Below are 27,849 nucleotides of genomic sequence, written 5' to 3'. Positions count from 1 at the left end.
CGGATGCCTTACATGCCTCAAGCAATTATTTCCTCGACAATGAATCTCTAAAACATTGTCACCACATTCTCGGACTAGCAACAATCAACCTTGATCACTTACCACACTCTCGCACTAGCAATATGAACAAGCAGGCATTAAGAACGATTCATTATTGTCAGTAAACTCAAACTCATCTAATTTCTTACTCAGAGTCAAGTAAACCTCTAGCATTGGCTAATTCACGCATCTCATCTACACCTCTCGGTCGCTGAAACGCCCTAGATCTAATCTCAACCTCTCGGTCTGTTGACAGCATTAAGAACACCAACCTAGAAGGAAATCTATCAATCATTTACAATCAAACTAAAGCATCCTAACCGATCAAGAACACAAAATCATCTATCTCATTTCTAGAAACTTTACTACACTACTCGGACATGACAACAAGGAACATAATAACTAAAATGAATGAAAAATTCATTGTATTAAAAGATAGAGTAGAGAAGAAAGAGTACAAGAAAGAAATCTAAGAAAACTATAAAAACTATGAAATAAAAATGCAAAAACAAAAAGGAAAATGTATGAGTCGCTCAGTTCTCTCACAGAAGCTCTCTTTCTCTGGTTTGAGGGTTTGCGGTGTGCTCGTTTGCGAGCTAGGAGAGGAGGGTTTTATATATGGAAACCCCTTTGACCTAGCTTCCCAGACTTGCCCGATGGTCTACTCGATGGGGTACACGAGAGTGAAGTCAGGTTACTCCTCGGGTAGATCTTCGGGTTGCTCTTCCGGTTCTTGGATCTTCCTCGAACGTGTTGGGGTTCAGACTTGTTCTTCCAGCTCGATGGCTCCTTCGGGTACATGCTCGGGTTTGTCCTTGTTTTTCCCATTTTAGGCTCTTTAGCACCTGTTTTCATCCAAAACATGCAAATGCAAAAATGCAACACCCTAAATGGCCTAAAAGTGAATTCCTACAATAAATGACCTAAAAATGCTAAGTTAAGGGTATGAACAATGCATAATATGGACAAAAAGGATGCTAAAAACATGCAAATTAGAGAGTTACGAGACCCCCAAACTTAAATCTTGCTAGTCCTCTAGCAAGGAAGTAAGAGGGTGTGGTTTGAAAGCGGGGACTCATAGCCTTTATATGCTAAGAGAAGGATTCAAGCTATAGTCCTTAAAAATAGTTTAATGGTGCTAAGATCAATCAACATACTTACAAATATTTTTCTATGCTTATTACCATGCATCGATCTAGTTCAACCTCCAACTAAAGATAAAGAACATCTCTTTCACATTCAATTAAGTGTTTGGCGAATTCTTGCAAATGGAAGGTGAATCAAGCTCAATCAGTTTCAAGGGTAAGGCTTTTTAGTAAGGTGGTTTCAAACAAATCTTTGGGTGGTTTTCTCTCAAAAGAAGGAATGCTAGACAGTTGTGAAAACTATCTAAGATTGAGAACAATTTGGGCATACAAAGCTTAACTCTTGATGATCTACCCTTTTCTTATTCACTTTCTCTCTTTGTTTCTTTATTAAAACCCCCTAGAATTAAACTACCCACATCCTTGGTTTTAACTCTTTTTTTTTTTATATTCCCTAAGGTTTAGCTTTTAGACTTTAAACTTCTAGCTCTCTCTTTATTTTTTTTTTATTTTTTTTATTTTATTTTTTTTTCTTTTCTTTCTTTGCTAAACTCCTAATATGAATGTATATTTTTTCTTTCTTTCTTTCTTTCTTTCTTTCTAGGAGACTATAACAAGATCTTTTCTCTCTCTTTTTTTAGAGACTTAGAGCTGATTGATTTTAACGTTAGGGACTTTTTCTTCTTTTTTTTTATTCCACAACCCAACCCCAAATAAACATTCTAACCACCTATCTTTCTAAACCGAATCTATTAGCTAGTTCAAATTCTAACTTAGCTAAATCAAGAGGCAGTTCTTTGTCGTTCTCAATACTCTCAAGGTTTCATAACCTATAGCACAATGAAAGAGCCTCACTCAACAATTCACAACAAGGTTTGAAAGAAAGGTTTGGGTTCATGGGTAGGACAAATGAATCGGGTTAAACGAAAAGATTGGTAAAAATGGAGTATTAACCCGAGTTTAGAGTTACCATGAGCAAGTATTCAAGTTCCATAAGCAAGACAATTAAATTTCAAATTAAATCCAATAATATAGAGATGTTCTAATGTTCAAGCAAGTGGAGGAAGCATTCAAACGACACAAAGGGTCAAAGCAAAGATTTTTCATTTTTTTTTTCAAAGATTGATCTAGCAACAATGAACTGTGATTAAGTGCTATAGCTTCAATCCTAAGGTTTGATTTTAAACAAGGTAGTTTTAAGCATTGTCCCCTAAGATGCATATGCAACAATCCTATATGAAACAAACTAGACTCAATCCTAATATGTAAATGCAACTACATGAACACTCTTTTTTTTTTTTTTTTTTTTTGGGTTTTTTAATGCACATAGATGCAGACTCAAATGAATAAAACTAGCATGAAAAAATTTGAAATGATAAAAATAAGAAAATAAAACACAATGTTAAATACATTCTAGGACCCTCAAGTTGGAAAAAGAATCCAAGAATCACACAAAATGAATTTAAACGAAATGCAATGATATATACAAGGGTCGGATGAAATTGGTACCTTATGGGTTGGTGAAGAAGGAGGTTGCAGCAGCCTCCATACTCGCCAACGTGTAGCCAGGGTCGTCTCCGGCTTCAGCAGGTGTCGGTGTTTGCTCGTTAGAGAGCTCGGTGAGACGCACAGACGACTTACTCGGACCAGCATCCGAGGGGTTGATCGAGGGTGGGATCGCGTAGCTCATCGGGTAGGGCATCATGTTGTATGACGGAAATGGTGGAAGAGGTCCAGAATGATCACCTGTGTATCCACTCGCAGGGTGCATCGTGTACGGCATCGTGAATGGCATCTGGTAAGGCGGATGGCAAATACCTGTGTAATCACCCGATTGGGTGCTCGATGGGTGCATCGGGTAGTTCATCGTGTATCCCATTCGGTTGGGTGTTGGGTGTTGGGCTTCACCGCGATGCTTCAGGTCGGGTGACGTTCTCCTCAGCTTGGGGCTCGTATGATGATGCTCTGTAAGGTTCTGGAGGTGGTAGTCCTCGAGTTCCTCCTAGCAGTCCGCTTCTCCCCATCCAAGTTGGTGCTTGTGCCGAGGTAGGAGCTCAGGCACAGCTTGCCTTGTCTTGCAGCTCCTTAATTTGAACTCCCATTGTCTTCACCAAACCGGCAAGATCTTTTACCTTCTTCGCCATAAACTTGCTCATCCTCTTCAGTCATCTGATCGTCTTGCGAGCTTCCCTCACTCCAACCGGTTGCTTTTGAGAGCACACATACTCTTCAAAATCAAAATCCTCTGAGCTATCTCCCTGTCTCTGCCCGGTCTCCTCTCTCTTCTCAGCTTTGGACTCCTCCTTTGGTAGTACAGCTCTTCCAAAGGTGGTGCGAAGTCAATGTTGTTTCCCAACCGAACCTTGGTGCATATGACTTTAGGTAGGATCATTTGGGCAGCTCCGGCGGTTGGATGAACGAACTTGAACATCATCATGTCATTAGGCCTCTCATGGGCCAAAACTCTCGCCAGCACGAGGTAATCCGTATCCAGCCATCTGGTTTGTGCACTATCCCCTTCAAGGGCACATCGCATGCCACCAAGATTGGTGTAATTAGTCCTCCAATGGAGATCTTCCGCCTCCTTCTCTTCTTTTCACGGCCCACAATTTCATATAGAGGAATTGATCGAGTAGCACAAACACCATACTAGTATCCGCAACATCTCCAACTAGAGGTGTACCATCCCTAGCATTGTCCAAAACTCCGCACAGTGCAATGTGATGTATCTGCATTTTACTTGTTTTAGATCCTCATTTGCATTCACTTTAGCATCATTTCATCCTGTGTTTGTAGCATTTGCGTCTCATTCTTGCATAAATTCACTCACTCAGTAGTTTTCCATTAGTATTGCATACATTGTTGCATATGGAGTTGTTATCAGGTTTTGGAGAGCTTTTGGGAACATGAAGCTGAGCAGAGTGCAAGGCGAAAGAGAGCTCGATCGAGCTGGGAAGACGAAGTGAAGCAGAGGAAGTCGAACCAAGGCAGAATGACCAACTAAATCGGAATCTAGCCTAACGCATGCAGAGCAGAAGACAAGGCGGAGCGACTGACACAAGAGGCAGAGCTTGATCGAGCTGATTGAAAGAAAAGACGGTGGAGCTGTCTGAGACAAAGAAGAGCTCGATCGAGCTGGAGTGGAACGCGAAACCAAAGCTGGACAAGAGGAGAAAGCATAGCTCGATCGAGCTGTTGGAAGCAGACGACAGCGAGATCGTGCTAAGCATCACCCGACTTAAATATCATTGACTTTGACTAGGGTTTTCACAAGTTTAGTATAAATATGTCTCATTTTTTTAGACTTCAGAAGCTTCTTTTTAGCTATTTTTAGAACTTCTCTCAAGAAACAAAACATGTTTAAGGCTTTGTAATTCGAATTCTCTTTTAATCTTTCAAGTTTTTATAGTTTTACATCTCTCTTTTATGTTTTAGTTTATATAATCTTGTTAATCTCTCTTTAATCTCTTTTCATAATGTTGCTTATTGAATTTTCTGGGTTTGGGTTCTTGAGCTTCATGATTTCTGAGTAGTGTTCTTAAAGTTCTTGAGGTTGGGTGAGATCCATGAGGTTTTCTTAGTCTTTTCTAGGGTTTTGATGTTTAAATCTTTTAGATCCCTTCTGGATTAGTGTTCTTCATGCTAGCTTCTTTCTGATCATCTGAAGCTTGACCCGAGGCATTTCCACCCGAGAGGGCTTGGTGAAATGTCTGATCTAGCTAATACCGGAGATTTATGTGCCAAGCCTAAGAGATTAGTTGTCTAGGGTGTTTATTGACATTGATTGATTGGTTGTTATGCTTCGCTAAAGAGATTTAGGTCTGGAGGTAACTTGGCTTGAGGGTCTCTGTCACGAGAGTGGATTGACCTGTTGTTAAATCTTTCGTCTAGGGATAGCTTTGTTTAAAGTTTTATCGAATCTTTGTATTAAGACTAAGTTACTTCATGGATCATTGATACACAGCCTCACGAGCTCTCTTTTATCATATGTTTGCATCAGTTTACGTTTTGCTTGTTTCGCTTAGTTCTGCTTAGTTTTGTTAGACACTGCTTAGTTTTGCTATTAGTTCTCCTTTTCTTTTGTTGCTTGCTCACTTAGGTTGTTAGAAAATCAAAACTAAGGTTCGCTTGACTTAGCTAGATTTGATTGCATCTTTTGTGGTTAATAGCTCATCCATTTGGTTTGACACCCTTTGTACTACAATGACAATTTAAGTGCTTAGGGAATTGAACTTCAGTAGAGTAGTAAAATCTTACTATCAATTTGGCGCCGTTGCCAATTGGGTATTTGTCTGTTACATTTAAGATTTCAGATCTCTTAAGATCAAGCTATTTTTCTTTTATTTTCGTTTACTGACTTGTTGGCTGTCTATCTCTTTGCTTCAGGAACACTCCTTCGACACACAGCTCGAGCAGTGCTGTTGATTTCTCTCTGCATGAAAACACGCTCCCAAGGCAGTCATAATCTCCTTTTCTGTGACGACATCGATCGTTTACCCCGCGCGTTGAGACAACAAAGGAATCAAGTCGGATTAGATCAACAAGATCACGTTGGTATGGATAACCAACAGCACGACCCTCATGCACCTGGTGCACAAAACAATCTGCCACGCCAACCACGACACATTGGCGCTGGTGATGCTCCTAACACCCACACGCAGCGTCAGGGAATTGTGCCTCCTTCCATCCCAAACAATAATTTGGAAATCAAGAGTAGTCTCATCTCTATGATTCAAGGCAACAAATTTCATGGCTTGCCGATGGAAGACCCTCTTGATCACCTGGACGAGTTTGACAGGCTCTGCAGCCTCACAAAGATCAATGGTGTCAGCGAAGATGCATTCAAGCTGCGCTTGTTCCCATTCTCTCTTGGTGACAAAGCACATCAGTGGGAAAAAGCTTTACCTCAGGGATCCATCACCTCTTGGGATGATTGTAAGAAGGCTTTTCTTGCGAAGTTCTTCTCTAACTCGCAGACTGCTAAGCTCCGCAATGCAATCTCCAGCTTTGCTCAGAAAAATGGTGAAACCTTCTGTGAAGCTTGGGAAAGATTCAAGCGCTCCACTACTAAATGTCCTCACCATGGTTTCAGTCAGGAATCCCTCCTTAGTACTCTCTACCGGGGCGTTCTGCCTAAGTCCAGGATGATGCTTAACACTGCAAGCAATGGCAACTTCCTGAACAAGGATGTTGAAGATGGTTGGGAGCTTGTTGAGAACTTAGCTCAATCTGACGGGAACTACAATGATGATTATGATAGGACTGTTAGGAGCAACAACGATACTGATGACAACACCAGGAAGGAAATCAAGGCTCTTCATGAGAAATTTGACAGGATTTTGTTGGGTCAACAGAAGCAGGTTATTTCTGTCTGTGAAGCTGCGCAGATACAGGTCCCAGATGGGGAGGTTGATCCAACTGAGGAGTTATGCTACATGCAGAACCAAGGTGGCTACAATAGAGGTTTCAACAACTACAGAGCTAACCCGAATCTCTCCTACAGAAGCACAAACGTTGCTAATCCACAGGATCAGGTCTACCCTCAGCAACAACAACCTCAACAACAGCAGGCGCAACAGCCGCACAAGCCCTTCGTTCCTTACAACCAGAATCAGAATTTTGCTCCGAAGCAGCAGTACTTTCAACCACAGCAGCAGGGCAACATGAGTGCACCTCCAGGTTTTCCACCTTAGGCACCACCTCCCGATATGACAACTATGCTTCAGCAACTTCTTCAAGGACAAGCAGCTGGTGCTCAGGATGTTGCCAAGAAGTTCTCTGAAGTGCAACATAATTTTCACGATTTGAACACCAAAGTTGAGGCACTGAACTCTAAAGTGAAGTACCTAGAGAGCAACCACGCTACAACTTCTTCTGCAAAGCCTCAAGGCCAACTTCCAGGAAAAGCTATCCAAAACCCGAAAGAGTACCACCAAGCTCAAAGTATTACCCTTCGCAGTGGCAGAAAACTCCCATCTCAAACAGGACCTACTGCAATTACTGTGGACAGTGATGAACAAGATGGTTTGTCAACAAGGTCTTTGATGGTATGCTGAAGAAGTATGGGGTGAAACACAAAGTAGCGACTGCTTATCACCCCCAAACCAGTGGGCAAGTAGAAGTCTCCAACAAGCAGATTAAGGGGATCCTGTCAAGAATTGTTGGGTTGTCTAGGAAGGATTGGTCTATGAAGCGGGATGAGACTCTCTGGGTTTACAGAACAGCTTACAAGACACCAATTGGAAGAACATCGTTTCAGTTGGTGTATGGTAAAGCATGTCACCTTCCTGTGGAGGTTGAATACAAGGCGCTTTGGGCTATTAAGATGTTAAATCTGAACATTGACAAAGCACAAGCAAAGAGAGTTGTTGATCTACATGAGCTTGAGGAAATCAGACTTGATGCTTATGAAAGCTCCAAAATCTATAAGGAGAGAACTAAAGCTTTTCATGACAAGAAGATTGTTGTGAAGGAACTAAAGTCTGGAGATCAAGTCTTGCTTTTCAACTCCAGACTTAAGTTGTTTCCTGGAAAGCTCAAGTCAAGATGGTCTGGACCATTTGAGATTAAAGAGGTTTTGCCATACGGATCAGTAACTATGCTGAACAAGGATGGTAGTGAATTCACAGTAAATGGACAAAGGGTCAAGAAGTACCTTGCAGATCAAAAGATTCCGGAGGGGTCCTCTGTGCCTCTCTATGATCCTCCAAAAGCCTAAAAGAAACAGGAAGTCAAGCTTAGAGAGTTAAAACAAGCTCACTTGGGAGGAAGTCCCATGTTTATCCCTGTATATATTTCTTTTTATTGCTATTTAGGTTGTTTTTGTTAGTTTTATGATTTTCTCAGGTTTTTAAAAGAAAAATCAAGTTCGTACACTATGTAGCTTGGCCCAACGCAGTGTGGTGATCGAGCTGGAGACGGAGTCAACACAAGTCAACAGAGCAGCATTGGATTCCTTCCCATTTTCGCACAGCTCCTAAAAGTGGGTAGAACACGTTTTAAATCTTGTCCACCAAACTCAAGCTCGGTCCCACCACATGTCTCCTCCAACTCCACCATGTCTCCCACAAGACAACACAAAGCTGTCTCCTCTCACCCATCAAGTCGAGTTCTATCATCTCTCCACTATAAACAAAAGACTAAGTCACACTCTTCTTCACTCAACTTTGCATATCTCGTCTCTCTCTCTAAATCGTTTAAGCTTAGCCATACATTTCATCAACCTTAGCTTTTGTGATTCTTGCTCTCTCTCAAGTTCTCTAAGCTTCATCTTTGTTTCTCACCATGTTTAACAAGCTTAGATGGAAAACCAGTACCAAGCCACTTGATGCTGAGCTAGCTAGAAGCATCACTGACAAGAGGCGGAGATACATTGAGGCAGAAGAGGAAGAAGAGGAGGAACCACCAGTGGTTGAGGTAGAAGAAGAAGCAGAGGGTTCGCGTCTGACACGAAAGGAAGCTGCAGCCAAAGTAATAAGGCTTGCCAAAGCTAGAGGGTCACGCGCTTCAGCCGAACCTCAAGTAGACGACGTACAAAACGTGGAGCCAGTGCAACCTTCTAGGAGATCACTGGATACAACAGCACGACGAACAATCCATCCACGGCGGTCACTGTCTCACGATAGAAACCCACAAACTCAGGATCGAGTTGTTAGCTCTGGGGAGTCGTCATGTAGGAGAGCTGAAATAGCTCAAGGAAAAAGACCAGTGGGGCGAGTAAGGCAGATTCAGGAGGATTTAACAGATTTAGAGGAATACACAGCGTCAGGGGAGCAGCTCACTCCACAAGACTACTATAACCTCTTCATGGAATGCGATTTCGCTGCAACAAGATACCCGCATCGCTCTACCATGCGCAAGCTTGGAATTAAAGAGGACGTTGAGCTCCTATTCAAAAACAGTGGTCTTGGAAATTTTATGAGGTGTAACCGTGAAGCATACAAAGATGAAACCTGCCAGTTCCTCGCTTCTCTCAACATGTACTACTATGAAGAAAGCGATGAAGACAAGTCTGGGGTAGGCTATTTTACATTCACGATCCACGGAAAGCGCTACTCTTGCAGCATCACCAACTTAGAGAAGTTGTTTGGTTTTCCTAGCGGGACGGAAACCTGCCCCGACTTTGACGACAAAGAGTTGAAGGCACTTTGGAAAACTATCAGCAATGGTGGTTACACATCCTCGAGAAGCAAGAGCAACAAAATTAGGAGTCCGGCCATCAGATACTTTCACAAATGTGTTGCAAGCACTTTCTTTGCGCGCCAAGCTACCGGGACAGTCAACGAGAGTGAGCTTCAGATGATTGATCTTGCTCTTCAGAGCCTCCTCCCAACCACAACAGATGGCACTGTGCTTCGGGGAGATGGGTCAGACACACCTCTTTCCGTATATTTGTTAAGGCAGTTCCTAGCCTACCGCGATTGGGTAGTCAAAAACCGTGGGAAGAAGAATAACACGTTGACTGTTGGCGGGATAATCACTCCTATCCTATCCAATCGTGGTGTCCCCTTGCGCTCAGATCTTCATGAACCTCGCTCGTTGGATATGGGGTATCTGAAGAAAGCACTGTTTCTTGACCATGGAGTGCATGAAGACAAGCTTATGTTTCGTTTCCATCACCCACACATTGGTGACGCTAGGGTCTTACTTCCTAACCCAACTCTCACTACGCTGGAGGACATTCACAACATCTGGTTCCTCCCAAACCCTGCGGATCTCCAATACCCTGAAGGCACTCAACCTGACACGGCAGAAGCTGTTAACTCGCCTGACCCGCAGCCTATGGACATATCTGAAGAAGATTCACCTCAGCAGTTCTGGTTCACACAGCCTTCTTCTCCTAAGCAGAGCAGGCACATGAAAGGCACCAACAGGAATATCAGCCTTCTGCAGCAATGGAACAAACTTCAGGATAAATCTTACAAAGCTCTGCGAGGAACGGTGAAGGAGTTAACAAATTCTGTGAAAGGATTGACGCTTCGGGTCACTAAACTTGAAGAGGGAAGAACTCCTCCACCTCCACCCTCATCGAGCAATGTGCTCCCGAGAAGCAACTCTGCAAGCCTACTCAGGCGAGGCTCCAACCCAACTGAACCCGCTAGAGCTAGTTCTTTTGAGCCAGCCAGAGCTAGTTCCTTCGAACCTGCCAGAACCAGTTCCTTTGAGCAAAACCAGAGAAAGCGCAGAGCAGCTAAACCACCATCAAGCTCGAAGAGAGGCTTCCCTGTCCCACTGGATCTCGAAGATGAACACGCCAGCTTGACCCAACACGATCCATCATCCTACTCTCCCACCGCTGGTTACACCCTGGAGAGCATGGAGGCCTACCTTGACTCCCAATTCTCCTAAACGACCAAGTAACACTCCTCACTCATCTGTTTATACCATTGCATTTCATTTAGTTTGTTTTCTTTGTCTTTTGAACTCTCCTTCAAATTTTTGTTACACAAGGGACTGTGTAATTTAAGTTTGGGGGAGGGTTTGAGATGTATATAACTTGTTTTCTTTGTCTCTTATTTTCAAATTTTGCATCATTGAGTCTGCATACATATAAGGCATAGAAAACCCAAAAAAATTTGAAATTTTTTTAAATTTTCCAAAAAAAAAAGAGTGTTCATATAGTTGTAGTTGCATTTTAGATTAAGTCTTGCTTTCTTTTTAGTAGTTTGTACATATGCAGTAGTTTGTGCATATGTGTTAGGGGTCTGTGATGAGTTTGCCTCGTAGACATGCAGATTTACTAGATAAATTCAATGCCCAAGTTATTAGTTGTCTAACGCATGATCTAGCGAACCTGAAGTAAAACCGCACCATGTTTAGAATTCACAACTCTGCATTCTTGTCTAGATGGAAACATGTTGCGATCTGATGCCTTCCCTATTTACTTGAACTTAATCTTGACTCATAATTATCATGTTTTAAGCACTGAATCTGAACTCATGGATACCAATGTACATACTTGGATTTTCTTTCACCTTTATACCACTCTTGGCTAATCCAAGTAGCTGATTCCCATTATTGGTACAGTTTCCCCCACCATTAGCCTACCCTTCTTTCAAGCCAAAATTATCTCTGTGTGTGAGGCCTTATTTTTCGGATTGAGCTTGGTAGAAAGTGTTAGGTCAAAGCCGACAGGAATGGAACCTTGTGTAGTTCTAGTTCGCGTTATCCGGACTAGATAGGACTAGGTGGGAACTTGTTACAGGGGTTTGGGATTCAATGTGTGCAGAAAGGAAAAGAAAAGAATGAAAAGAAAGGATAAAGTCTTTAGGAGGGGTAATCTGTCTCTAAATATGAAAGTCTAGTAAAGGATTTGGGGAATGCAAAGTATTGAAAAAAAGAAAGATGGTTCTAAGAAAAGAAAAGAAAGTTGTCAAAGAATGTATAGCAAAAGCTTTTGAAGTCTTAAGAAATAAGAAGGAAAAGAGGACCATAGTGTTTTAGAAAAGAAACCCCAAATCCGCTAGGCAAAATAAAAAAGAAACCTCTCCTGAGACTTGGTACAAAAGGGTGAATGGGTATGATCAAAAGAGCTAAAAGCTGAAGGGTAGAGTTAGGACAATCTGGGTTTAGAGAATTAGGAGTCAAACGCTTGGGTACTCTCGGGTAGACAAGGTTTTATTCCTGTATGCATTTGTTGGTCCTTACCTTTAGCCTTCTCCCAAAAGCTCAATCCATTTTCTTGAGAGAACCCTGATCAAAAACGATGAACCTACTCTAAAGGAGATCACCTTTATCTCCATCCTTTTCTTACCAAACCAAATGAGTTCATAGGCAGTGTTTAAGCTTGATTCACGGTTCCAATTAATGAATGTTAAAGGGATAGGTTGATTTGAATGAATGTCAAAGTTGAAACAGAGGCTAAGGCGTGTAAGGAAGAACATGGCTAAAGTTTTTAAGTAGGACTCTCTCTCTCTTTGCGTTTTACAATTACTAACTTGGACATTGATTTTACCTATTTTATCAGCATGTTTTGGTTCTGAGCCCCCTCCTTCAAACCTCTTCTTCAAGCTTAATCTTGATTATTTGCTTGAGGGGAAGCAAGAAATAAGTTTGGGGGAGTTGATGTATCTGCATTTTACTTGTTTTAGATCCTCATTTGCATTCACTTTAGCATCATTTCATCCTGTGTTTGTAGCATTTGCGTCTCATTCTTGCATAAATTCACTCACTTAGTAGTTTTCCATTAGCATTGCATACATTTTTGCATATGAAGTTGTTATCAGGTTTTGGAGAGCTATTGGGAACATGAAGCTGAGCAGAGTGCAAGGCGAAAGAGAGCTCGATCGAGCTGGGAAGACGAAGTGAAGCAGAGGAAGTCGAACCAAGGCAGAATGACCAACTGAAGCGGAATCTAGCCTAACGCATGCAGAGCAGAAGACAAGGCGGAGCGACTAACACAAGAGGCAGAGCTCGATCGAGCTGATTGAAAGAAAAGACGGTCGAGCTGTCTGAGACAAAGAAGAGCTCGATCGAGCTGAAGTGGAACGCGAAACCAAAGCTGGACAAGAGGAGAAAGCATAGCTCGATCGAGCTGTTGGAAGCAGAGGAGAGCGAGATCGTGCTAAACATCAACCGACTTAAAAATCGTTGACTTTGACTAGGGTTTTCACAAGTTTAGTATAAATATGTCTCATTTGTTTAGACTTGAGAAGCTTCTTTTTACCAATTTTTAGAACTTCTCTCAAGAAACAAAACGGGTTTAAGGCTTTGTAATTCGAATTCTCTTTTAATCTTTCAAGTTTTTATAGTTTTACATCTCTCTTTTATGCTTTAGTTTATATAATCTTGTTAATCTCTCTTTAATCTCTTTTCATAATGTTGCTTATTGAATTTTCTGGGTTTGGGTTCTTGAGCTTCATGATTTCTGAGTAGTGTTCTTAAAGTTCTTGAGGTTGGGTGAGATCCATGAGGTTTTCTTAGTCTTTTCTAGGGTTTTGATGTTTAAATCTTTTAGATCCCTTCTGGATTAGTGTTATTCATGCTAGCTTCTTTCTGATCATCTGAAGCTTGACCCGAGGCATTTCCACCCGAGAGGGCTTGGTGAAATGTCTGATCTAGCTAATACCGGAGATTTACGTGCCTAGCCTAAGAGATTAGTTGTCTAGGGTGTTTATTGACATTGATTGATTGGTTGTTAATGCCTGCCTTGTTATGCTTCGCTAAAGAGATTTAGGTCTGGAAGTAACTGGGCTTGAGGGTCTCTGTCACGAGAGTGGATTGACCTGTTGTTAAATCTTTCGTCTAGGGATAGCTTTGTTTAAAGTTTTATCGAATCTTTGTATTAAGACTAAGTTACTTCATGGATCATTGATACCCAGCCTCACGAGCTCTCTTTTATCATCTGTTTGCATCAGTTTACGTTTTGCTTGTTTCGCTTAGCTCTGCTTAGTTTTGTTAGACACTGCTTAGTTTTGCTATTAGTTCTCCTTTTCTTTTGTTGCTTGCTCACTTAGGTTGTTAGAAAATCAAAACTAAGGTTCGCTTGACTTAGCTAGATTTGATTGCTTCTTTTGTGGTTAATAGCTCACCCATTTGGTTTGACACCCTTTGTACTACAATGACAATTTAAGTGCTTAGGGAATTGAACTTCAGTAGAGTAGTAAAATATTACTATCACAATGTCTAACGGCTGGAGCTCATGATCATTCACATTCCCAGTCTCTTTTCTAGCAAAAAGAGTGCATGCAAGGGACTTGTGAAAATACCTCAAGACAGGGCTCCTTATTTGAGCGGATTTGGAGCTTGTGGACTTGTAGGGGAGCTTGTGGACTTGTAGGGGAGCTTGTCTCCTATTGTCAGCCATAGGGACCTCATTTCCTCCTTGCTGACCTCCATTCCTTCTCCACTCCCGGCTTTGAAGCCATATAGCTTCTCCATATCCTTGAAAGTGAGCCGGTACTCTTTGTTTCTCACAGAGAAGGTGATGAACCCGATCCCCCCATCAGGTAGTAGGGTCGGGTGGTCCTCAAAATAGTGCAGTTGTAGCGTGGAGAGGATGTGTATCGTCTCTTCCTCATAAGCCTCGAGGTTAGCTCGCATCATCTTGCCCAGTTGGCACACATCAAACAGGTACTCGACGTCTCTAGCGATGCCCAATTGCTTCATCTTCCGGAAAACTTTGAAGAGTCTTGCCGGAGTCTCCACCTCCTTCTGCTTCAGCCTTCGCGAGGCTTGGCATGTCCTCTCTCTCTCTGCTCCTCTTCTCTCTCTCGGTCCTCCTCCTCTCCGTGTTGATCCTCTTCCTCAACTGTTCTCTCAACTACCTTTTCAGTCGGTCTCTTCCCTCTTGCAACCGCAGCTCTGCTCCTTGATCGAGAGGTTTGGATCTCCCCTTTCTCTTCTCCTCCAGCATCAGAATCGACCTCCATGGGGTCGGTAATGGTTCTTTCGGACGTAGACAGGTCTCTACGTCGAGGAGAACGACGAACAGCACTCGCCATTAAACTCGGTGAGCAAACTCGGGGGCCTACTCGATCGGTTACTCTCCCTTGAGACTCTCGAGACTTGACGGCATCACCTCCGGTTGTAGCAGCGGTGGAGGTTGATCTCCTTCCCTTCCTTTGATAGGTTTTCGCAATTGGCTCCATGTTTGAATTCCTTGAGAAGAAAAAGGCTAAGTCTCGAGGTTAATAGGGTTAGTCCCAAAGAAATCGAATAAAACTCGAGTTGTAGAGAGAATAGAAAGTATGGAAGCTAAAGAAACTCTAGGGTTTAGAGACAACTTATCGGTGATAATGAGGGAGAAGGGTTCGACTCCCTTAAATAGAGTAAGGTTTGGTTGGTGGGCTTCACTGAGAGTGGACTTCCTTGTGGAATTCGGACTCCACTCGCCACCCGAGCAGGGACACGATAGGGCGCGTCGAGTATGGTGTCGGGTTAACCCTCGGGTTTCCCAATTTTCCTCTTTTCAATTTTTCCATCTTTTTTTTTTTAATGAAAATTCAAAAAGAGAAAAATAAGATAAAACAAATAAATCAGAATTAAAACAAAACAAAAGATGCCTTTGGGACTTCCTCCCAAGTGAGCTTGTTTAAAGTCTCTAAGCTTGACTTTTCATGCTATTTAAGCTTGGGATACAGGTGGAAGAGGTTTTGGAATCCTCTCCACAATAGCAGGCTGGTTCAGCACATGTTCCAGATTTTGTCCAGGTTCTAAGGCAAAGGTGGTGTTGACCTCTTCAAGATGTTGCACCTTCCTCTGTTTGGTCTTAGTAGAAAAAGCTTGACCATCAATGGTTGGCCTCTTAATCCCTTTCTTCACATTGAACTCCATCTTAAAATGCTCACCATGCTCTATTCTGATCTTACCTTGTTTCACCTCGATCACAACACCAACTGTTGCCAAGAATGGTCTTCGTAGAATCAGTGGATCGTCTGGTTCCTTTTCCATGTCAAGGATCATGAAGTTAGTAGGTACTTCCACTCTTCCAATCCTGAGAGGCAGATTTTCCAGGATCCCAATCGGATGCCTCATTGTTCTATCAGCCAAAACAAAATACAAATTGCTTGGTTTAAAATCAGTGAATCACATCTTGTTGGCAACTGAAAGCGGCATAATGCTAACTGAAGCTCCAAGGTCGCACAAACAATTCTTGAAGATCCGAAGTCCTATCGAGCATGGCAATGCGAAAGATCCAGGGTCTTCCAGCTTTTCCTCTATTCGCAGCTCAGGATCCAAGCACACCCCACTCCTGAGAATCTCAAACCCAATCTCCCTGACAGCTTCCTTAACCTCATCCTCCAATCGCGCTGCCTCCTTGGCAATTTCCTCCTGAAGCTCGTGTGGGGGCAAAAGTTTATTTGGTGGAGCCTTACGCCTAGCCATTCGCTCTGCAAGCACTTCCAGCTGGATTTCAAGTGCAGCATTGAACCTTTCCTCTAACTCCCCTCCTGCTGTTGCAGGTGGTTGAGGCTGATCTCGCTTCTCGACATCTACTTGATGCATCATCCGATTACCACCATCGTGTAGGTCATCGGTTCCACTTTGGGTTGTTCTTCAGTTTCTGATTCTCGAACCAGTGCTCGATCATCAAGGAAGATGGCTTGAGCAGATGCATAATCCTTGGGGTTTTGAACAGCCTTACCTGGGAGTTGGTTAATCTTTGGAGCTGGTGGGTTGTTGTGGTGGCCTTCCAGGTATCTAACCTTATTGTTGAGTGATTCGTACTTGGCATTGAGATCATTGTATCCTGAGTCGATCTTGTTGCTCATTTCTACGAACCGTTTCGAAATGTCCATAGATGCTGAAGCCTGATTCTGAATCATTTGCTGAATGATTCCGCATAACTAGGCTTCTTGTGATTGGTGCGGCGGACCTTGTGGTTGTTGGAAGCCAGGTGGTTGGTTGTAGGTTCCAGAGTACTGCTGCTTAGGGGCATAGCCTTGGCTGTACTGGACAAAAGGCTTTTGTTGAACCTGGTTCCCTTGAACTGCAAATGGGTAAGTTTGGTCCTGAGGATTGGCAACATTCGGGTTCCGATAAGACAGATTCGGATTCGGCTTGTAGTTGTTGTACCCTCTGTTGTAACCTCCTTGGTTGTTGATGTAGTTAACATCCTCTATCTGTATAGTCTCCCCATCTTGTTGTAGAAACTGCTCTTCCTCTGATAGTACATGAACATGCTTCTGTTGGTTGAGGAGTTTATCGAGCTTGTCATTGAGGGCTTTCATGTCCCTCTTGTACTTGGCATCTTCCTCTCATGTAGATTGCACAGAGCGATCATATTCCTCATTGCAGTTGCCACCAGATTGAGCCAAGTTCTCCACTAGGTCCCAACCTTCATCGACATCCTTATTGAGGAAGTTACCATGACTTGCGGTGTCCAGCAACATCCGTATTTTGGGGACCACTCCTCTGTAACGTGTGCTCAGCAACGAAGCATTGCTGAAGCCGTGATGTGGACATCGAGTAGTGTATCCTTTGAAACGTTTCCAAGCTTCACCGAACGTTTTGTTGTTCTTCTGAACAAAGCCGGAAATGTCATTTCTCAGCCTTGCGGTTCTTGAGTTGGAGAAGAATTTGGCTAAGAATGCCTTCTTGCACGCTTCCCAAGTGGTGATGGACTCTTTAGGGAACGATTTCTCCCAGATGTGTGACTTGTCTCCCAAAGAGAATGGGAAAAGCCTGAGTTTGAATCCATCTTCACTAACTCCATTAATCTTAGTGAGGCTACAGAGCCTATAAAATTCATCCAGATGATCCAATGGGTCCTCCATTGCCAATCCATGAAACTTATTACTCTGTATCATCTGAATGAGACTACTCTTGATCACAAAATTGTTGTTTTGCACAGCTGGTGGACCGTTCTGATTATTCATCGTCTCCTCAATGATTGCTGGTTCCGGTTGAACTTGTTGTTGTCTGAGTAGCCTAGGTCTGTCGATGTTGTCGATGAAAGGACTCAGGTTCCGGCTACCTCTGGATCGTGTTTGCATACACAGGTAGGTGTCCGAGTGTGTACACGAGGGTCTACCCGATCCAGATGATCGAGTGACGGGTCGGGTGGGTGCTCGGGTTTGTACCTAAGATTCAAAACAAACAAGAGCGAAAGCAAACAAGTCAGATTCCGAACCAATATGAACAAATAGAACTTGATCTACCAAGTGCTGAAATCCTAAACGTAGCAAAATAAAATCAACCAAATGGCAACGGCGCTAAATTGATAAGCAGGTTTTCACCCAAGGTATCAATTCCCTATGCATTTGTAGTACAAAGGGTTATCAATCCAAATGGTTGTCTATTGCTAGCACGAAGGATATGATCAGAACAATACAAGTCAAACCAAGCAGATAGGGTTTTTATTCTAACAGTCCTAAAACAAATAAAAGGAAAGAATGTAAACAAAGAAACCACACGACCTAAGCACTCGAAGCAAGCAATCGAGTACAGGATCGAGTGGGGTGATCGAGTAAGCAAATGAGATATGAAAAACTCGATGCAGGTTATCGTGTACCTGATCGGGTAAGTGGTCGAGCAAGTAAAGAAAATGTAAACAAATAAAATACGAAAGCTCTTAAGGACGGGGTAATCGAATCCTAAGTATTCTAGACCAGTACGGATGCCTTACATGCCTCAAGAAATTATTTCCTAGACAATGAATCTCTAAAACCTTGTCACCACACTCTCGCACTAGCAAGAATCAACCTTGATCACTTACCACACTCTCGCACTAGCAATATGAACAAGTAGGCATTAAGAACGATTCAATAATGTCAGTAAACTCAAACTCATCTAATTTCTTACTCAGAGTCAAGTAAACCTCTAGCATTGGCTAATTCACGCATCTCATCTACACCTCTCGGTCGCTAAAACGCCCTAGATCTAATCTCAACCTCTCGGTCTGTTGACAACATTAAGAACACTAACCTAGAAGGAAATCTATCAATCATTTACAATCAAACTAAAGCATCCTAACCGATCAAGAACACAAAATCATCTATCCCATCCCTAGAAACTTTACTACACTACTCGGACATGACAACAAGGAACATAATAACGAAAATGAATGAAAAATGCATTGTATTAAAAGATAGAGTAGAGAAGAAAGAGTACAAGAAAGAAATCTAAGAAAACTATAAAAACTATGAAATAAAAATGCAAAAACGAAAAGGAAAATGTTTGAGTCGCTCAGTTCTCTCACAGAAGCTCTTGCTCTCTGGTTTGAGGGTCTGCGGCGTGCTCGTTTGCGAGCTAGGAGAGGAGGGGTATATATATGGAAACCCCTTTGACCTAGCTTCCTAAACTTGCCCGATAGTCTACTCGATGGGGTACACGAGGGTGAAGTCGGGTTACTCCTCGGGTAGATCTTTGGGTTGCTCTTCCGGTTCTTGGATCTTCCTTGATCGTGTTGGGGTTCAGACTTGTTCTTCCAGCTCGATGGCTCCTTCGGGTACATGCTCGGGTTTGTCCTTGTTTTTCCAGTTTTAGGCTCTTTAGCACTTGTTTTCATCCAAAACATGCAAATGCAAAAATGCAACACCCTAAATGGTCTAAAAGTGAATTCCTACAGTTAATGACCTAAAAATACTAAGTTAAGGGTATGAACAATGCAAAATATCGACAAAAAAGGATGCTAAAAACATGTAAATTGGAGAGTTATCAATACATCGAGTAGATGTTGGAACAAGAGATCAGCCTCAACTACCCGTAGCAGCAGAAGGGGAGCTAGAGGAAAGGTTCGATGCTGCACTTGATATCCAACTGGAGGCTCTTGCAGAGCGTATGGCAAAGCGTAAAGCTCCACCACCTAAACTTTTGCCACCACACGAAGTTCAGGAGGAAGCTGCCAAGGAAGCAGCTCGATTGGAGAATGAGGTTAAGGAAGCTGTTAAAGAAATTGGGTTTGAAATTCTCAGGAGTGGAGTGTGCTTGGATCTTGAGCTGCGAATCGAGGAAAAATTGGAAGATCCTGGCTCTTTTACTTTACCATGCTCGATAGGAATTCGGATCTTCAAGAAATGTTTGTGCGACCTTGGAGCTTCAGTTAGCATTATGCCGTTGTCAGTAGCCAACAAGATGGGATTCACCAATTTTAAACCACGTAATCTGTATTTGGTTCTGGCTGATAGAACGGTCAGGCATCCGATTGGGATCATGGAAAATCTGCATCTCAGGATTGGAAGAGTGGAAGTCCCTACTGATTTCATGATCCTTGACAGGGATAAAGAACCAGACGACCCACTGATCCTAGGAAGACCATTCTTGGCAACAGTTGGTGTTGTGATTGAGGTAAAGCAAGGCAAGATCAGAATAGAGCATGGTGAACACTTCAAGATGGAGTTTGATGTGAAAAAGAGAATTAAGAGGCCAACCATTAATGGTTAAGCTTTTTCCACTAAGACCAAGCAGAGGAAAGTCAAACATCTTGAGGAGGTCAACACCACATTTGCCTTAGAACCTGGACAAAACCTGGAGAATCTATTGAACCAGCCCTAAACCCTAAACCCTAAACCCTTCTCCCTCATTATCACCGATAAGTCTTCTCTCAACCCTAGAGCTTTAAGTTTCCATAGTTTCTATTCTCTCTAAATCTCAAGTCTTATTCGATTTTCTTTGGGAACTAACCCTATTAACCTCAAAGCTTAGCTTTTTCTTCTCAAGGATTCGAACATGGAGTCACACGCAAAAACCTACCAAAGGAAGGGAAGAAGATCAACCTCCATCGCTGCTACAACCGGAGTTGATACCGCCGAACCTCGAGAGTCCCAAGGGAGAGGAAACGTTCCGCATTCCCAACCGCAGGCTGGACGTTTTGCCTCCCCAACCTGATGCTCAACCCGATCCGTCACCCGATCCGGTGCTCGAGCAACCGATCATGTAGACCATCGAGTACGCTCACCTAGTCCGATGGCGAGTGCTGTTCGTCGATCTCCTCAACGTAGAGAACTGTCTACGTCCGAAAGAACCATTACCGACCCCATGGAGGTCGATTCTGATGCTGGTGGAGAAGAGCAAGGGGAGATCCAAACCTCTCGATCAAGAAGCAGAGCTGCGGTTGCAAGAGGGAAGAGACCGGCTTCAGAGAAGGCTGAGAGGGTAGCTGAGAGAGCAGCTGAGGAAGAGGATCAAGACGCAGAGGAGGAGAACCGAGAGAGAGAAGAGGAGCAGAGAGAGAGAACACGCCAAGCCTCGCACAGGGAGGTGGAGACTCCGGCAAGACTCTTCAAAGTTTTCCGGAAGATGAGCTTCGTTGGTACCTGATACCCTCACCGTGAGACAATGAAGCAGTTGGGCATCGCTAGAGATGTTGAGTTCCTGTTCGACATGTGCCACATGGGCCATATGATGCGAGCTCACCTTGAAGCCTATGAGGAGGAGACAGTCCACTTTCTCTCCACTTTGAAACTGCACTACTTTGAGGACCACCCGACCCTACTACCCGATGGGGGGATCGGGTTCATCACCTTCTCTGTGAGGAACAAAGAGTACCAGCTCACTTTCAAGGAGATGGAGAAGCTGTATGGTTTCAAATCTGGTAGTGGAGAAGGAATGGAGGTTGCAAAGGAGGAAATGAGGTCCCTATGGCTGACAATAGGAGACAAGCTCTCCTACAAATCCACAAGCTCCAAATCCGCTCAAATAAGGAGCCCTGTCTTGAGGTATTTTCACAAGTCCCTCGCATGCACTCTTTTTGCTAGAAAAGAGACTGGGAATGTGAATGACCACGAGCTTCAACGGCTGGATGTTGCATTGTATGGAGTTTTGGACAATGCTAGGGATGGTGTACCACTAGTCGGAGATGTCGCGGACACTAGTATGGTGTTTGTACTGCTCGATCAGTTCCTCTACCTCAAGTCATGGGCGATTAAGAGAAGAGAAGGAGGCGGAGAGATCTCCATTGGAGGACTGATTACACCGATCTTGGTGGCATGAGATGTGCCCTTGAAGGGAATAGTGCACGAACCGAGATGGCTGGATGCAGATTACCTCGTGCTGGCGAGATTTTTGGCCCATGAGAGGCCTAATGATATGATGCTTTTCAAGTTCATCCATCCAACCGCCGGAGCTGCCAAAATGATCCTACCTAATGTCATATGCACCAAGGTTTGGCTGGGAGACAACATCGACTTTGTACCACCTTTGGAGGAGCTGTACAATCCAGAGGAGGAGTCCGAATCTGAGAAGATAGAGGAAACCGGGCAGAGACAGAGAGATTGCTTGGAAGATTTCGATTTTGAGGAGTATGTTTGCTCTCAAAAGCAACCGGTCGGAGTGAGGGAAGCCCACAAGAGGATCGGATGGCTGAAGAAGATGAACAATTTTTTGGTGAAAAAGGTAAAGGACCTTACTGGTTTGGTGAAGACTATAGGAGGCAAGCTGTGCCTCAGCTCCTACCTCGGCACACGCACCAACTTGGATGGGGAGAAGCGGACCGCTAGGAGGAACTCGAGGACTGCCACCTCCAGAACCTTACCGAGCATCATCATAAGAGCCCCAAGCCGAGGAGAACATCACCCGACGCCTATCTGATGCCTAACCCGATGGGATACACGATGCCTTATCCGATACACCCATCAAGCACCCAGTCGGGTGATTACTCGGGAGACTTCCCTCCGACTTACCAGATACCATTCACGATGTCGTACACGATGCACCCTGCGAGTGGCTACACGGGTGATCATTTTGGACCTCTTCCGCCGTACCCGTCATACTACCTGATGCCCTACCCGATGAGCTACGCGATCCCACCCTCAATCGACCCCTCGGATGCTGGTCCGAGTAATTCGTCTGTGCATATCACCGAGCTCTCTAACGAGCAGACATCAGCGCTGCTGAAACTGGAGACGACCCTGGCTACACGTTGGCGAGTATAGAGGCCGCTGAAACCTCCTTCTTCACAAACCCATGAGGTACCACTTTCATCCGATCTTTGTAAATAACATTGCATTTTGTTTATTTCATTTTGTGTGATTCTTGGATTCTTTTTCCAAGTTTTATTTACACATGGACTGTGTAATTTAAGTTTGGGGGAGGGTCCTAGAATATTTTTAACATTGTGTTTTATTTTCTTATTTTAAATTTGCATGCTAGTTTTATTCATTTGAGTTTGCATCTATGTGCATTGAAAAACCCAAAAAAATTTGAAAAATTTAAAAAAAAAAAAAAAAAAAAAAAAAAAAAAAAAGAGTGTTCATGTAGTTGCATTTACATATTAGGATTCAGTCTAGTTTGTTTCATATAGGATTGTTGCATATGCATCTTTGAGTACAATGATTAAAACAACCTTGTTTAAAATCAAACCTTAGGATTGAAGCTATAGCCCTTAGTCACAGTTCATTGTTGCTAGATCAATCTTTGGAAAAAAATGAAAAATCTTTGCTTAGAACCTTGTGTCTTTTGAATGTTTCCTCCACTTGTTTGAACATTAGAACATCTCTATATTATTGGATTTTAATTTGAACTTTAATTGTCTTTCTTATGGAACTTGAATACTTGCTCATGGTAACTCTAAACTCGGGTTGGCATTCCATTTCACCAATCTTTTTCGTCTAACCCGATTTGTTTGTCCTACCCATGAACCCAAACCTTTCTTTCAATCCTTGTTGTGAATTGTTGAGTGAGGCCTTTTTCATTGTGTTGTAGGTTGTGAAACCTTGAGAGTATTGAGAACGACAAAGAACTGCCTCTTGATTTAGCTAAGTTAGATTTTGAACTAGCCAATAGATTCGGTTTTGAAAGATAGGTGGTTAGAATGTTTATTTGGGATTGGGTTGAGGAATAAAAAAAAGAGTCCCTAAGGTTAGAATCAATTAGCTCTAAGTCTCTAAAATAAAAAAAAAATAAAAAAAAAAATAAAAAAAGAATAAAATCTTGCTATAGTCTCCTAGAAAGAAAGAAAAAATATATATATATACATAGTAGGAGTTTAGCAAAAAAAAAAAGGGGAAGAGAGCTAGAAGTTTAAAGTCTAAACCTTAGGGAGTAAAAAAAAAAGGAGAGTTTAAATCAAGGATGTGGGTAGTGTAATTTTAGGGGGTTTGATATAATAATAAAAAGAGAAAGTGAATGAGAAAAGGGTAGATTATCAAGAGTTAAGCTTTGTATGCCCAAATTGTTCTCAATCTTAGATAGTTTTCACAACTGTCTAGCATTCTTTTGAGAGAAAACCACCCAAAGAATTTGTCTTGAAACCACCTTACCAAAAAGCCTTACCCTTGAAACCGATTGAGCTTGATTCACCTTCCATTTGCAAGAATTCGCCAAACACTTAATTGAATGTGAAAGAGATGTTCTTTACTTTTAGTTGGAGGTTGAACTAGATCGATACATGGTAATAAGCATAGAAAAATATTTGTAAGTATGTTGATTGATCTTAGCACCATTAAACTATCTTTAAGGACTATAGCTTGAATCCTTCGCTTAGCATATAAAGGCTATGAGTCCCCGCTTTCAAACCGCACCCTCTTACTTCCTTGCTAGAGGACTAGCAAGATTTAAGTTTGGGGGTCAGATAACTCTCTAATTTGCATGTTTTTAGCATCTTTTTTGTCCATATTTTGCATTGTTCATACCCTTTACATAGCATTTTTAGGTCATTTATTGTAGGAATTCACTTTTAGGCCATTTAAGGTGTTGCATTTTTGCATTTGCATGTTTTCGATGAAAACAGGTGCTTAAGAGCCTAAAATGGGGAAAAACAAGGACAAAACCGAACATGTACCCGAAGGAGCCATCGAGCTGGAAGAACAAGTCCGAACCCCAACACAATCGAGGAGGATCCAAGAGCATGAAGAACAACCTGAGGAGTAACCCGACTTCATCCTCGTGTGCCCCATCGAGTAGACCATCGGGCAGGTCTGGGAAGCTAGGTCAAAGGGGTTTCCATATATAAACTCCTCCTCTCCTAGGTCGCAAACGAGCACACCGAAGACACTCAAACCAGAGAGCGAGAACTTCTGTGAGAGAACTGAGCGACTCAAACATTTTCCCTTTTTGTTTTACATTTTATTTTCATACTTTTTATCGTTTATTTAGATTTCTATCATGTATTCTTTCTCCTCTACTCTACCGTTTGTTATAATGCAATTTTCATTTTTATTCGTTGTTATGTTTCTTGTTATTATGTCCGAGTAGTGTAGTAAAGTTTCTAGGGATGGGATAGATGATTTTGTGTTCTTGATCGGTTAGGATGCCTTAGCGTGATTGTATATGTTTGATAGATTTTCTTCTAGGTTGGTGTTCTTAATGCTGTCAACAGACTGAGAGGTTGAGATTAGATCTAAGGTGTTTTACCACCGAGAGGTGTAGATGAGATGCGTGAATCAACCAATGCTAGAGGTTTACTTACTTAGCCTAAAAGATTAGATGAGTAAGGGGTTTACTGACAATAATGAATCGTATCTTAATGCATGCTTGGTCATGTTTCTCCAACGAGAGTTGGGTAGGGGAGTGATCAAGGTTGATTGTTGCTAGTGCGAGAGTGTGGTAACAAGGTTTAGAGATTTATTGTCTAGGAAATATTTGCTTGAGGCATGTAAGGCATCTGCACCAGTCAAGAATACTTAGGATTCGATTACCTCATCCTTAGAAGCTTTCGTATTTTAATTGTTTACATTTTCTTTCATTACTTGATTCCTTACCCGATCAGGTGTACGATAACCTGCATCGAGTAACACCTCGAGTTGTTCATATCCCATTTGCTTACTTGATCACCCCACCTGATCATGTACCCTACCTGATAGTGTACTCGAATGCTTGCATCGAGTGCTTAGGTCGTGTGGTTTCTTGTTTATATTATTTCCTTTTAGTTATTTTAGGATTGTTAGATCAAAACCCTATTTGCTTGGCTTGACTTGCACTGTTCTGATCATATCCTTCCTGCTAGCAATAGACAACCATTTGGATTGATAACCCTTTGTACTACAACTGCATAGGGAATTGATACCCTGGGTGAAAACCTGTTTATCAATTGACCTTTGATTAATTTGGCGCCATTGTCGGGGACCAAAACGCTGCCTTTGAAATTCTAGATTCACGTTTAGTCTAAGGTCTATTTTACTTTAATTTACTGATTGGTTCTTGTGTTCTTCCTCTTTTGTTTCAAGTGCATGCATAAAAGAAGCCACAAACTTACTGATTTGCGTAACCTGTGAAACAAGGAATTAGCACAGGTTGAGCACGAGAACCGAAAAGACAGAGCCCACATCAACGCTATGGCTGACGGAGAAGAGATAGGGGTTCGCCAACCCGACCCTCAACTGGGTATCGTCCAGCAACAGCAGAGGCAAGACCAGCAAGAGCAAGCTGAACCAAACTCGCCAGCAAGGCAAACCACCTTGAGGGACGAGGATGCTCACAATAGGCTGTTTGCAAATCGATCTGTGATTCAACCACCAGCTCCTGCGAGGCAAGACTATGAGATAAAACATAGTTTAATCAATGTGGTTCAGAATCGTGTGTTCAACGGGCTGTCGTCGGAGAGTCCCTTAGATCATATCAAAGCTTTCAAGAGATTGACCAGCACGACGAGATCCAATGGTGTCCCTTACGACTACCTCATGCTAACACTGTTCCAGTTTTCTTTGGCGGATAAGGCGCTGAGATGGCTGAATCTTCTGGATCTTGGATCATTCACCACTTGGGCACAATGCAGAACAGCCTTCCTGAATCATTTCTACACGAAATCTCGATCAGCCTTGCGAAGAAAAATCACCTCTTTCTCTCAAGGGGGTATGGAGACTTTCTGCGAAGCATGGGAGAGATTCAAGGAGTATTTGAGAGACTGTTCTCATCACGGTTACAACCAGGAGAATCTGATGAACATCTTTTATGGAGGTATCGAACAGAAGTACCAGATGGCGTTATACACGGCTAGCAGAGGGGATTTCTCCACTAACACCGCAAATAAAGCCAATCTCCTTATAGAAAATCTTGCATCAAGAAAGAGCAATCATGGGACAGATTACGATCGTACAATGAGAGTCAATGCTGTCGAGACTGATGTTATTAAGGACCTCACTGCCAAAGTGAATCTCCTGCTGAAGAGAGATCACCAAAACGTAAACTTGTGTGAGGAGAAAACCGGGGGATACACGGATTTTGGAGCTGAGACATACCTTGAGAGCACGAAGGAGATGAACTACATAGGAGGGCAAAGAAACTTTCAGAATCGAGGTTTTAACCAGAATTTTAGGAATCATCCTAACCTGTCCTACAGAAGCAACAATGTTGAGAATCCTCAAGATCAAGTTTATCCGTTGCGACCTCAGCAGAACAATTTCGCACAGGGCTTCCAGAACAAGGGGACAAGCTTTGGAGGATCGAACTTCCAGCAGAAACCTCAAGTCAATAACTTCCCACAAGGTTATCAAGCACCTCCACCGCAAGCCGCAGCCCCACAAGAAAGCAAATTGGAACAAATGATGCATGCTTTGATGGAAAATCAAAAGAAAAATGCCAATGAGGTGAATGTCAAGATCGACAGCATGTATTCAGAGCTGAATGGAAGAATTGAATCGTTAAACACTCACATGCGAGTGTTAGAGAACCAAGTGGCGCAGTCTGCAGCGAGCGTTAAGGCACCTCCCGGAACACTCCCTGGGAAAAACGAGGCTAATCCTAAAGAATTCTTAAACGTCATTACCCTTCGAAGCGGAAGGGAACTAAAAGCACCACAACAGAAAGAAGGGACTGACCGATCCAATAACAAGACCGGACAATCCACGATACGGGAACAAAACGACAACTCTAACATTGTTTCCAACGAGGATACTGACAACATTGAAATTTCTGGGACAGAAGCTGTTGAGGGAGATCAGCCCTACAAGCACCAACCGCAATATGTACCCAAGTTTCCTTTTCCCACACGACGTAAGTCCAAGATACAAGAGCGAGAGTACGCAAAGCTGAAATCAGTGGTAGGAGAGCTTCAAGTCAGACTCCCTTTCATCGAGGCAGTCAGGATGGTTCCATCTCTTAAGAAGTATATGAAGGAGATCCTCACTGATACCGACTACAAAAACAGTCACTATACAGTCGCAAAATACTTAGTAACGACTAATTGGCGACTGACATAAGTAGTCGCTAAACAGAGCGTCGCTAAAATAATCAGTCGCTTAAGAGTCGACACGGAACTACTAATTTGCGACTGATAAATTTGGTCGTTTTTTCCTCGCCAAACAGTCGCTAAAAGTTGCGACTGAATTGCAACGCTTTAGCGACTGATCTAGTTACTCATTTGCGACTGTTTTGGTTACTGATTTGTGTACGTTTCGGTGACTGTTTA

At 42.7% G+C, this 27,849-nt stretch overlaps 3 non-coding genes across 3 annotated transcripts; 1 reads left to right on the top strand and 2 right to left on the bottom strand.

Moving 5' to 3' along the window:
* Positions 1 to 6,106: 6,106 nt before the first annotated feature.
* On the bottom strand, positions 6,107 to 6,213 carry LOC147929007 (small nucleolar RNA R71). The gene has a single exon (XR_015581032.1). It is a non-coding gene; the product is annotated as a small nucleolar RNA R71 (small nucleolar RNA).
* A 10,799-nt stretch (positions 6,214 to 17,012) lies between these two features.
* Positions 17,013 to 17,119, top strand: LOC147929006 (small nucleolar RNA R71). The gene has a single exon (XR_015581092.1). It is a non-coding gene; the product is annotated as a small nucleolar RNA R71 (small nucleolar RNA).
* A 9,137-nt stretch (positions 17,120 to 26,256) lies between these two features.
* LOC147929005 (small nucleolar RNA R71) lies at positions 26,257 to 26,363 on the bottom strand. The gene has a single exon (XR_015581147.1). It is a non-coding gene; the product is annotated as a small nucleolar RNA R71 (small nucleolar RNA).
* Between the last annotated feature and the right edge of the window lie 1,486 nt (positions 26,364 to 27,849).

Source organism: Camelina sativa, chromosome 14, assembly GCF_030686135.1.
Source record: "Camelina sativa cultivar CO46 ecotype springtype chromosome 14, ASM3068613v1".
NCBI classification, from domain to species: Eukaryota; Viridiplantae; Streptophyta; class Magnoliopsida; order Brassicales; family Brassicaceae; genus Camelina; species Camelina sativa.
This window is presented reverse-complemented; position numbering and strand designations above follow the sequence as displayed.